The 14,662-nt window shown below is 39.4% G+C and overlaps 1 long non-coding RNA gene across 2 annotated transcripts in view; it reads right to left on the bottom strand.

Moving 5' to 3' along the window:
• Positions 1 to 14,662, bottom strand: part of LOC116280353 (uncharacterized) — a 103,077-nt gene that overhangs the window by 14,859 nt on the left and 73,556 nt on the right. For both annotated transcript variants that reach the window (XR_012072219.1, XR_012072220.1), the window contains 3 exons: positions 9,283 to 9,360; positions 6,510 to 6,609; positions 2,318 to 2,392 (listed from right to left, as the gene is read on the bottom strand). This is a non-coding gene — a long non-coding RNA (uncharacterized lncRNA). The remainder of the gene's footprint in view (positions 1 to 2,317; positions 2,393 to 6,509; positions 6,610 to 9,282; positions 9,361 to 14,662) is intronic.

Below are 14,662 nucleotides of genomic sequence, written 5' to 3'. Positions count from 1 at the left end.
TCATAAAGAGGGGAGGATATAGCTCAGTGGTAGATCACGTGCTTAGCATGCACAAGGTCCTGGGTTCAATCCCCAGTACTTTCATTTAAAAAAATAAAAATAAAAATAAAAATAAAAATAAAATAAAATAAAATAAATAAAATAAAACAAACAGACAAACCTAATCCTCCCAAAAAAGCTTAATTAAAAAAAAAGTTTGGAAGGGACAGATTGGGATTTCAAAATGTAGAATAGATAAACAAGATTATATTGCATAGCACAGGGAAACATATACAAGATCTTACGGTAACTCACAGGGAAAAAATGTGACAATGAAAATACATATGTTCATGTATAACTGAAAAATTGTGCTCTTCACTGAAATTTGACACAACATTGTAAAATGATTATAACTCAATAAAAAATGTTAAAAAAAAGATGATCAGTACATTTCTTAGCAGAAACCTTGTAGGCCAGAAGAGACTGAAATCGTATATTCAAAGTAATGCAAAAAAAAAAAAAAAAACTATGAAACAAGAATGCTATACCTGGCAAAGCTGTACACCAAAAATAAAAGAGAACAAAATACTTTTTTTAGATGAACAAAAGCTGAGGGAGTTTATTACCACTAGAACTGCTTTAAAGAAATACTAAAGGGAGTGTTTAAAGTTGATAAACAGCAAAAAGAAAGCATAGTATGAAATCATAAAATTCACTGATAAAGGTAAATATACAGACAAGTACAGAATATTGCAACATCAGTGTGTAGACTCCTTTTAATTTTAGTATAAAAGTTAAAAGATGAAGAGTATACAGATTGTTATAATTATAAGATCCTTATGTAAGCCTCATGGTAACCACAAAGAAAAGATACATAAAAAAAGCATATAAACTGAACTCCCTAATCAAATTAATAAAGTGGCTGAATGGAAAATAATATAACAAATAAAAGAGACCAGGAGTGGCATTACTTATATTAGGAAAAACAGAATGTATGTCAAAATCTATCAGAAGAGACAGAGAAGGACATTATAAAATGAAAGAAGATTCAGTCCAGGACAATCAACATTGGAGTACCTAAAAACACAAGGCAAACGTTGATAGAGCTGAACGGAGAAATGAACAACAACTACAAAAAAAGTTTCATACAACTAATTATCTTAATTAATACAGATGCTGAACACCATTTTTGTCTAACACTCCAATATTATGGGACAATTATGTATCAGAGAAAGCTAGAAGGTACCCAAATTCACACAGCAATGTAGAATGAGAGCTGGGTCTTGAACTCAGGACATCTAACTGCTTACCCTTACTACCATACATTGCACTCAACTGGCTCAAACAATTACAGCCTATAAAAATACATTCCAGAAGACACATTGAATAAATGAACTATTCTCCTTTGGATCCTGGAGATAAGAATCTGCAGTTGCTCATAAAATTGGTGTTTTTAACTAATTCCTTAAATTCCTCAGTGATTTGTGTAAGCTACCCACGATGCAATAGCACAAAATAAACGTATCAAAGACATTTTGCTGGAGGCACCAAAACAGTAAACTACAATCCTGATGTCACTTGCTCCCTCCTGCCCTTTAAAATCCAGATAAAGTTGGCTCAAATCATTAAGTCCATGCTCCATGGAAAAGCAAAAATCTGTAAGATTTCTGCAGATTTCCAGGGAGGGACTGCATTCTGATGCCTCCAAAACCGGGTTCCTGATTCTGGAAGTGCTGTTTATTCCACATTGCTACAAACCAGACAAGAAATCTAAGCCTTCTTCAATTTCCACACACACATTCACACACATGTGAGTCATCTTGCACAAAGAGCTGATAAGTATAATATACTTACTCGAAGATTTACATAGGTGATAGGAAAGGGGTTACATACCAACAACTTCAAATTGAACATTAGAGATCTCCTTGCTGAAACTTTCCTTTGACCAACCTGCCACAGGGGAATTCCCATGGGATGTTTTTCCCAGGGTCACCTCTAGGCCATAGGCGCACCCCCTCCATGTGCTCACAGACCAAGGGACTTGGAGAGCGAAGTATTGGTTTCCTTGCAGTCCCAATCCGCCCCCTCAGCCAGTCAACTTGAGCAATGGAAACCTTCACAACGTGCATATGATGGCTCTGGCTTTACCTCACGGAGTCCTCACAGACCATCTCTTTAGTCCCTCCTCCCCTCACTCCCTTACCAGCCCTGGATTGCTCCTCTTCCTCACTGACACAGAGATACAAACACATCTCTAAATCCCTCTTATGTTCCCAAATTGAACAGCTTAGCCAGTTTTCCTTTTGCTTCAGCTCTTACCACTCACTTGGGGTCTTACCTGCCACTCACAGTGACTTGACATGTGAGCTTTCCAAACAGGAAGAATTCCTTCATTGGTGAATTCTGGTACCAGCTATTAAGATAATAAAAAGTTTACTAAGTTAGGAAGCAAAAATATATAGTAACTCCGAGTCATTTCTTTCACAGAAGGTGATACACAAATATATCTCCCTGAAAAGCTGGGCCAGGAACATTCTTGGGGTGGAAGGGATCAGAAAGTCCTGTCAAATGGCCCACCCAGTAGTTGTCTCTCTTTATCTACTTCCAAAAAGGGGATGACCAGCCTCTGCCTGATGGAGAGTCTTTCCTTCCCAAGGCACTACTGACCCCACTGCACCTGCCATCATTGGACCTAGTTCCATCACAGGATGAGGGACAGGTGATACTTTCTGTGGCTCTCATAGCACGGGTTCATATGTTTTAGTGGAAAATTTGAGATTCTTTACTCCTCCTTCCCTCCTTCCTCTCTCCTCTACACAGTCTATTTTGTGGGCCTTTGGCCTTTGTGTATTTTATTTTTTTCTGCCTGGAATTCTCTTTGTCAGGTTTCTAAGCCTGGAAAAGTTCTGTCAATCCTTAAAATCCACTGCAACTTCCCCAGGTAGAGTAGTTCAGTTGCTCCTTTGTGTTCCAGGTGCTCCCCTATATACCTTTATTATACAGCACATAGCAGACCATACTGGAAAGTTGTGTTAAACTCTCTCCCTTCCCCTATCACGTAGGAGGAACTTCATCGTCTGTTTCTCCAGCTCTTGGCATAAGGCTAAGGCCATGTACATAATATACATTGGTTTGAACTACTGCACAAAAACTGTATGCCTTCTTCTCCATGACAGCCTTCAAATGAGTGAAGACAATGACTTTGCCCATCCTTAATCATCTCTTCTCCTGATGAGACTCCTAGGATCCTTCACTAATCCTTCCTTTGCATGGACCCTGGCTCCCTCTCCATCCTTGTCCCCTCCCTTGCATACTCTCCCATTTCCCAAGGTCACTCTGATAACTGGGACTCAGTGTCATACTTCCAGGAGAACCCTGTAGGTTCTCAAGAACTGGCACATGGAAGAAGTGACAGTTCTCATGCAAATACTCAGAACTGTTGCTCTCCTATAAGAGTAGGGGCAGGTCCCCTCAGATCAGGCAGGGTCAGGCCCCGAGGCCTACCTCAACAGAAGATGGGGCCCTTGGGCACACTTGCTACACACCTGGCCTCCTCCAGAGTCCTCACAGTTCTGAGCTCTGTCCTGTGCACTCTACTTGCACAACTATAAACTTTCAAATTTTTTTCTGCATACTTAGGATATTTACATTTTTCTTTTAAAATTCACATACGTCTCACATATGCCATTTTGCAAACTGCTTTATACAATAATTGTGCTGTGCATAAACAAATACCTTTCCAGGTCATTAAAAACACATCTAACATAGGGATTCTTCTTTTCTTTTAACATTTTTTATTGAGTTATAGTCACTATACAATGTTGTGTCAAATTCCAGTGTAGAGCACAATTTAACATAGGGATTCTTAACATAGTGCCCCATGGACTGGCTTTAGGAAAATTGAGAAGATTTCTAAAATTGCAAGTTGAAATTTATGGGTATGTGCATATATGGCTTCTTCTGGGGAGAAGCTCTATGGTTCTTGGAGACTCAAAGGGTCCATGAGCCAAATATTAAGACCAACCCATCATCATTTTTATTCAAAACACAATATGCCATTATATGACTGTGCCATGCTTTATTTTTAAGTTTCCCTATGTTTGGACATTTAGGCCATTTCTACTACATCGCTATTCTGCCATGCAATTCTGCTATGGCTATTCTTGCAGATACATGTGTTCATATCCATTAAACTCTCCTTCAGATGAATCCCAAGAAGGGAATTGCTTGCCTGAAGGACATGAACCCTTTTCAAGCACTTCTCCAGTTATTTGGTTCATACTCAAAGGTTACAGCCCTTGATTTTCAAAGTCAAACCATGGACCATCTCAAGCTCTGCTCTGAAGCTCTTCCCAAGCCCAGCATCATCTCAAGCCTGCCTTTTTTTTTTTTAAGGGAAGTTTAGATGATTTACAATGTTGTGTTAGTTTCTGGTGTACAGCACAGTGATTCATTCAACCACCCTTCACTCTGGTCAAACGACTTCACAGCAAGCTCCTCTGGCTTCTCTCAGCTGTAGGCAGCCTCCTTGAATGGATATGAGACAGAGCACCAGACTTTGTCTTAAGGGACTTCTGTTCAAGGTGCATTTATGTCACATACTACCTGTGTAATCTTTGTCAATTCACTCAACTCCTCTGCATGACTGGAGAAGATAATTTTTGCCCTGAGTAAGTATATGCGTCCCATTTTATAAGTAAACAATTTGACTCTGACTTGGCTGACTTAATCAAATAATGATTTTTCCTGGAACCCAGGGCCCCAGAAGGACTGGTGAGGACTTAGAGGCATTCCCTGGAATTTCTTTATGAACTATCTTACCCATTTCCCTCCTTTTCACCAAAGGAATAATAAAAAGCTGTAAATTTCCAAAGAGGTTATTTCATGATATGAAATTATTTCAGTGAGTCACATACTCACAAAGCAACAAAGCAACTGAATTCTGGATTTATTGACTGAGATGTTATTTTAAACTTTCTCAATAAGCAAAAAAAAAAAAACAAAAAAGAGAGAGAGAGACTAATCACTTTCAAACTGAAATCTGAAACCTTCAAGAAAAACTCTTTGTGAGCTCTTTTCCATCTTCTCCACTATGAGTTTTATCTGCCAAAGAACTAGGCAAAAATTATGGGGTGAGCCCTGCACCACAGGAATGCATCTGCTGAGACATGTCACTGGGGAGATAGAGGAGAAATTATGGCTCTTCTGGACAGAGCTTCACTCATAGTGGTTAAGCTATACCTTCACAGCCTGATCTCCTACAAACAGTCCTAGTGTTCCAAGACGGCAATGGTATTCCCTGCTTTATGACTGCATTAGATAGGCTGGGCTTGGCTGAAGTAACACAGATCCAAATCAGCAGTGGTACAAACAATGTTATGTGTCATTTCTCTTTCCAGGGTTGGGATGGTGCCTCCACAATGACCAGGGCAGCGTACCGCAGCATCTTCTAGAGTCCACTGCCTGTGCTGCCTAGATCCACTTGTTCATGTAAGTTCTGGAAACATTCCTTCAGGATTCTGAAAGGTTTACAGGGAAACTACAGCCCCTACCACACTGCAATCTGTCTTTGGGTTTAAGTCATACTCATCATTCCCTGCTCTATCACGCATCTGAGATTTCCCCTCACTGTCAGCTAGAACCTCTGCTGGTCTAGGTTTACCTGATGGCCTCACCCATTCATCTTGGAAGGGTCTGAGGCCACAGTCACCTGCCCTTCTGAGACTGTGACTGCTGCATCTGTACACTTACTGTCAGGATGGAGCAGAAGAACACCAAGAGAGTATCAGAGTGGACCACTGGGAGACTCAGCATTTCTTCTTCCCATTATCAAACAACTTCTCCTCAGAAATAATTACCCTGATCAGGATGGTGACTCCTCTTCTTGCATGATGGTCCCTTGGGACAGAGCCCAAAGTGTCCTGGAAACAGTTATAACCTATATTTCAATGGGTCTCTCTCTGTGTTCCCTTGAAAGTAATCCCTTTTGGAAACTGAGACCCACAAACACTCAGAATTCAGGGATATGATAAATTCTCCAAATGAAGATACTCCTACTGCTACCCCCTTGATTACCAGTTCATAAATTGTAGCTTTTGAGGACACAGTGACATATAAAGATCATTGACTTAAGAGTATACACTGCGTCCTGGAAGATAACACATCTTTCTCACACTGGTGCCTCAGCTTGTCTTCAACAAGCCATTCCATCACTCTATTAGGCTGGCCGTTTCTGGATGGGGTAGAACATGGTATAATAAGTGAGTTTCCAATGCCTCTGTAGCTATAAAAGGGGTCCCCTTGTCTGACACAGTGTTATGTGGGATCCTGTGGCACTGAACGGTACAGTTTTTAAGCTCCCATACAGTGATACCAGGTGAGGTCCAGCAGGGAAGAAAGGCAAAGCCACACCCAGCTTACGTGCCTTGGCCTGTCAAAATGAATTGCTGCCCTTTCAAAGTGAAACTTCACAGGGTTTATCTCCTACCCCTGGTAAGAGTGTAAGAGTCTCTTCAGTGCCTCTAACGTACCTGACAGTTCTTGTTTATGTGGTCCAATTATCATGACATCAGGATTCTAAGTGTGGCATTCTTCCTGATGTTCAGACAGTTCAGGTTTCTCCAGAATTTACTATTATGGAGAGAAAGAGAGTTAACACAGCCCTGGGGCATGACCAATGTATACTGTTGTTATGTTCTAAGTGAATACAAACTTTCTCACTCTCTTTTCTGATAGGGATGGAAAGAACACATTTGTCACACAAGCTGGCCACATGCCATGTATCTGAGATGCTATTAATTACCCTATTAAAGATACCATGTCTTGCATAACAGCTGCAATTAGGGTTCCATTTAAGTTGAGTCTGCAGTAGACTCAGTCATCCTCCATGAACCATCTGACTTTTGCAGGGGCCACACTGATGAATTAACAGAGATATGAGGAGGACCACCAACCTTATGTCCGTTAAGTCTTAAATGTGGCACTGATCTCTGGCACTCCCCGCAGCATACAATACTGTTTTGACAATATGAAGGAAACTAGAAAACATTTTGAATAGAATGACAATGAACACAACTTTAAAAATTTGTGAGAAGCAGCCAACACAATACTTACAGGTAAAGATTAGATCATTCATTTTTAATCCTCTTGATTTTCTAATGTAAGTATTTAAAAGTAAAACTTGCCCCTCTGTTCCAGTTCAAATGTTTTCTAGTTTACTTAGTATTATCTTTTTGGACTCATGGATTATTTAGAAGTGTGTTGTTTAATTTCTGAATATTCAGGAATTACCATTTTGTTACTGATTTCTCAGTTCTGCTTTTGTCAAATAACGTACTCTGCATGCTTTCAGTCCCTTTACATTTACTGAGAGTTGTTTCATGGTTCAGCATACAGTCAAGTCTGTCTTGGTGAACGTTCCATGAGCTCTTAAATTCTGCTGTTTGGGTAGAGTGTTCTATAAATGTCATTTAGGTCAATTTGGTTGATGTTTTTCAATTCTTCTGTATCTTTAGTGATTTTCTGTCTGATTTTCCATCAGTTATAAGAAGAGCAATGTTGAAGTCTCCAAACGTAATTGTGGATTCGTCTAATTTGTCTTTCAATTGTGTCCATTTTTGAGTCATATATTTTAAAGCTCTATTAATTGGTTACAGTTTAGGATTATGTCTTCTCTATGAACTACCCTCATATCCCTATAAAACAGCCCTCTTTAGTCCTGATAATACTCTTTATTTTGAATTCTTCTTTGTCTGTTACTAATATAGCCAGTTTTTCTTTTTTATGATTATATGTGCACATCATATCTTTTTTCAATATTTTGAATTCTAACCTATCTGTGTTTAAAATGATTTCCTTATAGACAGCACATAGTTGTTCTTGCATTTTTAACCAGGCTGTTTAACTTCTGCCTTTTAATGGGAATGTTTACCATTTCTGTTCAATATAATTAATAATATAATTGGGTAAATTTACCTTCTTGTTATTTGTTTATGTGTATATAAAAATTTAATATATGACAAATGTGTCAGTGGCAAAAAATATATCTTATAAAATAAGTGGTTTGGAACAACTGTCTAACCGTTTATTTTTTTTCTCTACTTCCTTTGCAGAAGTAGATTGGTTTTATAGTAACAATCTCATGTAAAGAATAGAAATGAACATTTTTGGTGAAAATAAAAGGATTAGTTTAAGAACTTAGTGTTAATATTCAAGTTATCGCCCTGGCAAAACTTGTATGTATTTATACAAAAATTACTGGCCCTGATAAAACTAAACTATTGGCTAACTGAGTAGGCACCCTGTGGCCATCCTCCAAATCAGATCTGCCAGATGTGATTGTGAAGTTTATGGCAACCAAACTCAAAATATTTTTATCAGCTATTCTTTAAAAGAAAAATTATGAAGATCATGTGCTTTTCTGGGGGGAAATGTTCCCTTGTATTTGGTTCCACGGCAATATATAGTAAATCAGTAACAGTAATATTTTAAACAAATTAGAAATCTATTTCTCTCTCATGTTAACAAAGACAGTTCAAGGTTTATCTAAAGGCTTGAGTATCATTAGATACCCAGACACCATCCTTCTTATTGCTTTGCTATTCTCAACATGTGGCTTCCAGTTTGTGATCCAGGCTCCAAATATCTTACCTATTTATCTATTTTATCTGGGCCAGCCAGAAGGAGAAACAGGAAGTAGAAAAATCATGCCCTTCCCTTTAAGAATATTTCCTGAAAAAATGTCAACACTAGTTCCATTTACACCCCATTGGTCAGAATTTAATAACATGGTCATGTCTAACTACAAGGAAATCTGGGAAGTGAGGTTTTGTACTTGGGCTACTATTTCCAGGTAACTTCCAGGTGTTGTATTATTCAGGGAGGGAACAAGGCAGATATTAGAGGACAAGGAGCCTTATCTGCATTGCTCATTCTTTCCTGCAGCAAAACTGCCTGGCCACCTATATGTAAGGCACTAGTGACAGACTTTAAGCTGTAGAATGAAGACACACAGTCCCTTCCACGTGAGTCTCACAGTCCAGCGAATATAAATAAAAGCTGAGTAACTAAGAACATGTATCTTTTATAGCCTGCCTACAGCCTATTTTCAACCAGTTTTGTGTGTAATTATATTTTGCTGGTTTAATTCCTATGAATCACCAGTAAAGCTCTACTTAGAACTCAGCACCACATTATGCACCACAAGAGATCCTTGAGTGTTAGAATGAAAAAAAAAAAAACAAACTTCAAGATCATTTAATCCTTTGTGGTTAAGAAACTGAGGTCCAGAGAGAAGGGACTTACCCAAGATCCCTCCTTCAATCTTTTTGTTGGCCAGGACTCAGATCTCTATCTGCAATCACTACAGAGTTTGTCAGGACTCTGAAATTCAAGAAGTAAAAGTTGAGCTTTCCTCAGGATTCCCCTGCTGTATGAGTCACAGAGAAAAACCCCTGGGGACAGCCAGCAACTAACAAAGCTGCTGCTATAAGAATGCAGCTTGCAAGGCACTTGAACTTATCACTGTTAAATGGGAATGGATCCCACCCAGACTGCTGAAATATCTTTCAAACCAGTCTGTGCCTGGAAAGAAACCACTTAGTTGAATGTGCCTGATTTAACACCCTACTCCAACACTAGCTGTGTGTCCTTGAGCACACGGCTTAACCCCACTGAATTTCAGATTTCTTACCTGTAACTTGGGGGTAATCATCTCTATACTATATAGGACTAAAAGGAGTACCTTTAGCACAATACCTGGCACTTGGTAAGTGTAATTTCAATTCATTTACATTCATGTACCATTGCTTCCAGGAAGAACATCTTCTATCAAAACCATTTTGGATGATTCACCACTTCAAACCCTTCAATGGTTCCCAGTTACTTACAGAAGAAAGTCTAAACCCCCTCACGTGGTTTTCAAGGTCTCCTTAAAAAGGGAAGCTTTGGCAAATCCAAGATGGAACTAAAACGTCAGTCAGCTGACTCCTGTTCTAATAATCCCTGAACAAATAACTATAGTAAAATGTAGAAAGTTCTACAGAAGAGATGAATGTAGGGCCCTGCAGTGGAAGGGGAGGCCCATTTGTCAAAGTGATGCTTCCGTCTTCTCAATCATCCCCTTCCAGAGATTGGAACACATCCTAAAAGATTAACTGTAGTCATTTCTAGGCGGCAGAGTTGTGGGTGTTTTTCAATAATTTTGTTATCAGTTTGAGCACTTCATAATTTTTCAGTAGCAAAATATTTTTCATCTCTATAATAAAAGTAATAGGGTAATGACAGTAATATGTTGTGCCTATAACTGAAGATTAGGCTGGTAAAGGAAGCAATGAAGGGGGAAGTTTGTGAATGAAGTCAGATATGACGAGATTTAATGACTAGATAACTCCAGTGATCCTTGGGGTCATAAGTAAGTATATGTCACACAGAAGGTCACTGCCAGTTTATTCTGTCTCAAAGTCATTTTTCTGTTTTCTGAGATTTTATGGCCACATCTTGAGATAGGACTTGCCATTGAAGGGCCTTCCTCAGCTCTCAAATAAGCAGCCAACAAGAGATTCAGATCTAGAATACATTAGAAAATCATGCAGATCAACAAGAAACATACAGTCGCCCCAGCAGAAATACGGTAACAGGATACGAACAGTAAATTTACAGCAGAGGAACCCTTGAAAGCTAACAAACTTGTAAAGAGATAGTCAAAATTATCAGCAATTAGAAAAATGCAAATGACATTTTGGACCTAGGAAAAATTATAAACATTTTGCATTAGCAAAAACTATAAACCTGTGTTTAAAAAAATTTTGTTGGTGATGATGTGGAGAAATTGGAAACCTGTACATTGTTGGTGAGAATGCAAAATGGTGCAGCCGCTATGGAAAACAAGATGGAGTTTCCTCAAAAAATTAAAAATAGAACTACTATATGATCCAGGAATCCCACTTCTGGGTGTATATTCAAAAGAACTAAAGTCAGGATCTCAAAGAAATATCTGCACTCCCATGTTCAACGCAACATTATCCACAATAACTAAGATACAGAAACATCCTAAATGTCCACTGACACATGAATAGATAGATACGCCAGTATACACACTATGGAACATTATTCAGTCTTAGAAGGAAGGAAATCCTACCATATATGACACCATGGGTGAACCTAGAGGACATTCTGCTAGGGGAAATAAACGAGTCACAGAAGGAGAAATCCTGTCTGATTCTACTAACATGAGGTATCTAAAATAGTCAAACTCATAGAAGCAGAGAATAGAATGATGGTTGCCAGGGGTTAGGGGGAGGGAAAAATGGGGAGCTGTCCAATGAGGATGAAGCTTCAGTTGTGCAAGATAAATTCTAGACATCTGCTATACAACATAATGTCTATAGTTAACAATACAGTATTGTATAATTAAAAATGTGTGAGGAGGGTAAATCCCACGTTAAGTGTTCTTGCAAAAATAATAATAATGATAATAACAACCCAAAGAGGCACAAGAAAACTTTTGTAGGTGAAAAGATAAACAAACAAAAAGCCCCACAAAACTGGATTAGCAAGGATGTGGGAATGTAATGGTCATCACGTCCCAGTGGTGGGACATCCTGGAGGGCAAACTATCCATACTTACTCCCATTACACACACACATACCCAGCAATCTCCCTCCAGGGTACAAAACACAAGAAATTCTCAAACAGGTTCATCAGAGGACATGCCTGGGGATGCTTGTTGCTGTATCTTTTCTTTGGACCAAGTGGGAAGAGGGGATGGAAAATAACCTTGATGTCCACTCGTGGGAGAATAAGTAGATACAAATAGGTAGATACACACCATAAAATATCATGAAATACTGGACAGGAGTTCAGAGGAATGGCTTAAATTATTATCGCAGCAACACAGATGGAGCTTAATAACATTGCTCTTGATAGAAATAAAGGGAAAAACAGAATGGATATACTTATGTAGATTCAAAATACAAGCATGTAAAATTACATGCATTTTGAAAGAAATTGTACAAAGAGAGGACATACTCACAACAGCATCATTTTGGCCTCTCTGCCTCCCACGTTCCCTGTGTGTCTACAATTTCCACGCCAACAACACTGAATTGTTTGCAGTTCCGCAAGCTCAGCATGCTGTTTCACTACTGTCTGCTTTTATACATGCTGTTTCTTCCCCTAACTGTCCTGTCTGGTTCACTGAGGGATGGGCACACTGAATCTTACTCAGCATTGAATCATCTGAGCTTACAGCTTACTATCTTGTGCAAAGTAGCTGCTTAGTAAATATTGCTGACTTACACTCAGTTTGGACACCCTCAGCAAGACTCCCCTGCACCACAAACTCCCTCCTTCCTTTTCCAATCTTTTTCTATAACAGCTCCCAGTTACTGCGTACCTTTAAAATCTCAGTACTACTATGTGGAAGGCACACACATGAAGGTCAAGACTCTGGGAGCTCAGTATGGGAAGAAGACTGGAGTATAAAGGTTCCAGATGCTGACTTTCACTTAATCCCCGCTCCACTCATTTTCTGTAAGGTAATCCTTCTTCTGCCTGTACCTGGTATCCACTAGTCCAGAGCCCTTCTGATTGTTTCTCTTCAAGAGTAAACCCCCAGCCATATACCAAAGCATAGGGGAAGACATCATCTGATGTGGTTGGTTGGGACAATCTGTAGGTTCCTTTGCATTAGATTTTCAACCAGTCCTCCTCTTGTAAGGCCCAACTTCACCCTGTTTAGAAGTTCCAAAATCCAGAACCTTCCTGGGGCTCTAAGGTATAAATCTCTTTGCTCTTCTGCTTTTGCCAGCTTACAAATCAGACCTCTCAGGTCTGCTAATGCCAACTGAACCAGTTGTCCATCTGCTTCCCAGCTTTCAGTATCCTTATCTTCCCTTCTTCCCTTCTTTTTGTCATTGGATTTATGCCATACATTATGCTGAAAGTTTAGGCATTATCATTTTACTGATGTTTCAGGAGAGAACAGGGATAAATGAGGCTGTTCAATTTATCTTCTTTTAACTAAAAGCTACCCATTTTCAAACAATTTAAATGGTTTAAAATGTCTTACTTAGTTTAAGGCAAAATGGACAGCACGGTAAGATTCACCTCTTATTCTTGTTTTGACACAACAGATCTTCAGATATTAGAGAACACCTTGATTTCCCCCTTATACTTTGACTCCTCTCTTCTCCAGGATAAAGATAATCCCTCCTCCAGTATTCATTAAACTTGTTTTATTTGTGAGTAAAAGAAACTATGCCCAGCAAACACACAAAGAAGGCTGAGGGGAGACAGGCGCACTGGAAAGAAGAGAACTAGCTACTCCATAGATCAGCAGTTTTCAACGTGTGCTCCCAGACCAGCAGCATCAGCATGCCTGGGAACCTTCTGAAAGGCAAATTCTCAAGCCCACCCTACACCTCCTGGACCAGAAACTCTGGGGCTGGGACCCAGCAATCCGTGTGTTTAACAAGGAGATTCTGATGCATACTCACACTTAAGAACCACTGGTCTAGGATCAGCGATGGCCAAGGGCACAGGGAGATCGAGAATAAACGTGACCACTGTGTTGCAGTCTATTGTGTTACCTGGGGAAGAGCCGTTATAAACTGGAGAGTCTGGAGTGTCACTGGAGAGTCACTCCAACCCTCCAGTAATTAACAGTACTCCTATGGAAGGGACAGCTAAATTTCAGTGGGTTGCTGTTGAAAATGATTCCCCTCCATTCATGCTTTAGTCTTGTGCTTTTATTTGCTCTCTCTATATCTTATACATGGGTGTCCATCCTAAGAGAGCTGACAGCATCCTCTCCATCTGGTGCCCTTGGTGCTACTCATAATTACAGAATGGAAAAGAGTTTTGTGCTAAAGGTGTGGCTGATAGCCTCCTGAAGAACTCAGCTCTCAGAAGCTAATGGTTTAAGACTTTCCACCAAGGTAATCTACAACCAAGATAGTGAATCTCTTACCCTTGGTTTGGTTTCATTTCAGCCTTAGAAAATACAGAAGGAGATGCACCTCAAAGAAAAAAAATTGACATTGATAACTTGAGTTATTATGATTCAGAAAAGTTTCTGAGAAGTTTCAAGAGGAGATAATCTATTTTCTGTCACAGGGGCACAGCTTCTCGTCCCTGACTCAACTTGCTCAGAATGCCACTAAGATTCTAATATACCAAAGATCCAATACATTGAAATGAAAATAATGGTTTCAATTTGAGGATCTACTATGTGCCCAACAATGTACAAAGCTTTTGGATGTATTATGTCAATTCACTTAAAGTTTAAAACATTCTTGAGTTTTACCCTCCTTTTAAATACCAAGAAGCTAGGGCTCAGAAAGGATGAACATCTTGACCACAAAGCTAGTGAATCAGGATTAAACCCATGTCTATCTGCCTGCAGCATCCATGATCTTAACCATCTGCCACACTGGTTCCATGACCAAACAGAGCTATGTTTTAAATAAATAAGTTCCCAGTTCAGACAGAATTAGGTCACTCCAAAAGCTATTCAGAGTTTTACTTTGCCCAGAACACATTCCTGATCTCCCCCCCCACCACCAAAAAATCTTACCTGCTTAACAAATTACTGCATTCTCTTCTAGAGCCTATAGGATTAGCTCATCTAAGAAGCCTTTCCCACTATGCCACATCTGAGTCAGTCACTTATTTTATTCTGCTG

The sequence above is a fragment of the Vicugna pacos genome, chromosome 4, assembly GCF_048564905.1.
Source record: "Vicugna pacos chromosome 4, VicPac4, whole genome shotgun sequence".
NCBI lineage: Eukaryota > Metazoa > Chordata > Mammalia > Artiodactyla > Camelidae > Vicugna > Vicugna pacos.
The sequence above is the reverse complement of the archived record's forward strand: the minus strand, read 5'-3'. Positions and strand labels throughout refer to the sequence as shown.